This window comes from Myotis yumanensis, unplaced genomic scaffold (assembly GCF_028538775.1).
Source record: "Myotis yumanensis isolate MYYU_CA2020_CCGP unplaced genomic scaffold, mMyoYum1.0.hap1 SCAF_6, whole genome shotgun sequence".
NCBI classification, from domain to species: Eukaryota; Metazoa; Chordata; class Mammalia; order Chiroptera; family Vespertilionidae; genus Myotis; species Myotis yumanensis.
The window spans coordinates 3805469-3808963 of record NW_027223757.1 but is presented as its reverse complement, the minus strand read 5'-3'; positions in this window follow the sequence as shown (position 1 = coordinate 3808963).

The window sequence follows — 3495 nt, the reverse complement described above, 5'->3', positions numbered from 1 at the left end:
CTGAATGCCTAATTACCAATTGTTATGACCAATATTTGGTCAAGGACAAATAGCACCATCACAGAAGGAACTTCAGAAATTCAAGAATAAATCTGAAGCTGTATTCAAAATAAAATTATTCTTTTATTAAAATATGTAGAAGTAGTAGTTCAAATTTAAATTACTTTTAAACATATTACAATAATTTCCCAGCACGTCAGCTGTTAGATTATTACTGAGGTCATCGCTGAACCCCATGATGTCACTCCACCTTTTCCAAAGGCCAAGGCTAAAGCCACACACATAGTGAATTTTGGAAAATACCAAGGTCAAAGCCATAACATGGTTTATCCTTTAAAAAACTTACTACTCATTAATTTTTTAATGCCTTCTAGTAAGAATCCTGTACAGAACAAGCACGTTCATCTGCCGGCATTTATCCTGTATACTTTGATCATTCCTTGTTTTCAAAGTCTGAGGCCCTGGAACACTTCCTGGCCCTCACTCGTCCCTTCTTCTAGGGACTGGCTCCCCTTCTCTGCCCATAGCAGTCCCTTCTCCTGACTGTACAGCCCCCCTCCCTCCCAGTGTTCTAAGAGCCCTCATTGACTTGGCTTTAACCCAGGGCTTGGAAGCACAGCATTTAGATTTTTTGCTCTGTTCCCTCGCTAGGTGGTGCTCTTTCCCAGAGTTCCATAAAGCACTGCCTGTAAATGACTTGGATTCGGGGTACCCCGGTTGTGAGACAATTCTGCTCTGGTGTCACCCCAATTCACCACATCCCAGATCACTGGTGCTTCGACCAGAACCTGTGCTGGCGTGGATGGATGGGGGTGTTGTCCAGAGAGTGGACAGTAAAACATGAAGGTCTTTATATTTTACAACGCCCAACAACTGGCAGCCCCTGGGTTACTTTGGAAGCTCAACCATGTCATCCGGGATCTAGGGATGTCCACCCTCCACTCTGCCTTCTCAGCAGGCTGGCTTCTGTTCTCCCACTGGGTGCTCATGGTCATGACGGTTTCTACTGATGCAAGTATCACAGCCTCTCCCACCTGCTAAGAGACAAGGAGGAAGGGAGGGCGGACAAAGCACTTTGCCTCCTGCACATCTCTTACTGGAGAAGACAATCTTCCTCAGAAACCCGGATTTCCTCTGGGCCTGGCCAGAACTGGTCAACTGGCCAAGTCTGTCTGGAAGAAGACTGGTCGTCACAATCTGGTAAAGAAGACCAAGGTACACACAACTGATCGGGGCTCTCACCAGGTATCCTGTCCTTCGAGAGGTGTTGGAAATACAGGAGCAGTTACAGTTGTCACACAAATAGAGGTGCTGTTGATATTTAGTGGGTTGGCCCAGGGTCCTAAAATGCACAGAACACATTTGCACACAGAAAAAGATTCATCCTAGGGCCAGTGGTTCTCAACCTTCTGGCCCTTTAAATACAGTTCCTCATGTTGTGACCCAACCATAAAATTATTTTCGTGGCTACTTCATGACTGTAATGTTGCTACTGTGATGAATCGTCATGTAAATATCTGATATGCAGGATGGTCTTAGGCGACCCCTGTGAAAGGGTCGTTCGACTGCCAAAGGGGTCGCGACCCATAGGTTGAGAACCGCTGTCCTAGGCGGTACCCCGTCTAAGGAACACACGGGGGAGACGCGGTACACCGTCTGAGCCGCGTCCCAGGCATTGGCGGGGGGATTTGGCGAATGAAGGGCTTCAGCTGTTCAACGGGAAATACGTGGATTATTTCATATGTATATTGTATTTGAAAGCCATGGGGTTTTTTGTTTGTTTAATATATTTTATTGATTTTTTACAGAGAGGAAGGGAGAGGAATAGAAACATCGAAGAGGGAGAAACATCGATCAGCTGCCTCCTGCACACCCCCTACTGGGGATGTGCCCGCAACCAAGGTACATGCCCTTGACCGGAATCGCACCTGGGACCTGTCAGTCCGCAGGCCAATGCTCTATCCACTGAGCCAAACCGGTTAGGGCGACAGCCATGTTTTGAAAACACTGAATGTTTTTTAAACATACCTTTTTATGCAGTAAGTATGGCAAGAGCATCCTGAAAACACACCTTAGAATGAGGTGAACTCAATAAAAAATTGCCAAGCCTCTCATGGCCAAAAAAAAAAGATTCATTCTATCCCAAATACCAATGCCATTCCTGTTAGGAAACATTGGCTTAGACCAGCCATAATTCATCCCCTGGGCTGAAGATATTATGACTCAAACACAATCATGGGACCATCAGCAAGAACAGCGTGGCTCCAGGAGCCTGTGCCATGGACCCTGGTGGAAGTTGGAAGGAGAACGGCGATGCTTAGTCATGCTGGCACGTGGAATCTTTTTCAGAAAGTGGTGTTATTTGCATGGAATGGGTGACAAGGAAAAAACTACAGAAGTCAAGACTGCCTGCAAGGGCTGACTTTATTTTTTCTGATGGAGGGATTTCCCAGTACTTGCACACGCTTGTTTCCAAGAAGTGACTCTGAGTTCTCCATCCCTCTATTATCTCTGCTCCCTGCCCCCACCATGGGTTCAGAATGATTAGAACCCAACTGTATAGCCACATTGTTGTTATTTTTTTTGGGGGGGGGGATCTTTGTAGATCCTGTACTTAGTACAATGTGGCAGGTATTCAGTAAATGTGTCTTGGGTATACGACAAATACACTAACTCAAAACAATACAAGGAAACAAAGCCTGGAAAATTGTTCAGCATTAGGTTCAAGGATATAGGTACAATGAAATATAATTTTAAAAATAGTAGTAGCCTGGCCGGGGTGGCTCAGTGGTTGAGTGTTGACCCATGAACCAGGAGGGCACCAGTTCAATTCCCAGTCAGGGCAAATGCCCAGGTTGCAGGCTTGACCTCCAGTAGTGGGTGTTCAGGAGGCAGCCAATCAATGATTCTCTCTCAAAATTGATGTTTCTATCTCTCCCTCCCATCTCCTTTCCTCTCTCTGAAATCAATAAAGACATTTTTTTAAAAAGTAGTAAAAATTGTGATAGAAATATATTATTTTAAAAATACATTTTTCAAGAGTGCCAGTGGAGCTCTTTGTGGGGACTGGAGGGTCTCAGGTTCTGGTCAAGGGCATGTACCTGGGTTGCAGACTCCATCCCCAGCCCTGGTCGGGGCGTGTATGGGAAGCAACCAATCCATGTGTCCCTCTCACATTGATGTTTCTTTCTCTCCGTCTCTCCCCCTCCCTTCCATTCTCTAAAAAAATCGATGGGAAAAATATCCTCTGGTAAGTATTTACAACAACAACAAAACATACACACACTAGCTTAGAAAATTAGTCTAGAAAGCTTGGTTTAGCTCCACATTTATAAAACCACAAATCTCTATGTTTGACACAATAAGCTGAATAAGTAACGTTTCTGAAGCTAATTGCTGATGAGGGGAACGGAAGATAACCTGGCGAGGAAGCATGGGAAAAACACTGCAGACAGAAAGAATGAACCGAGCAAAGGTACTGGCTCATGGGAGAGC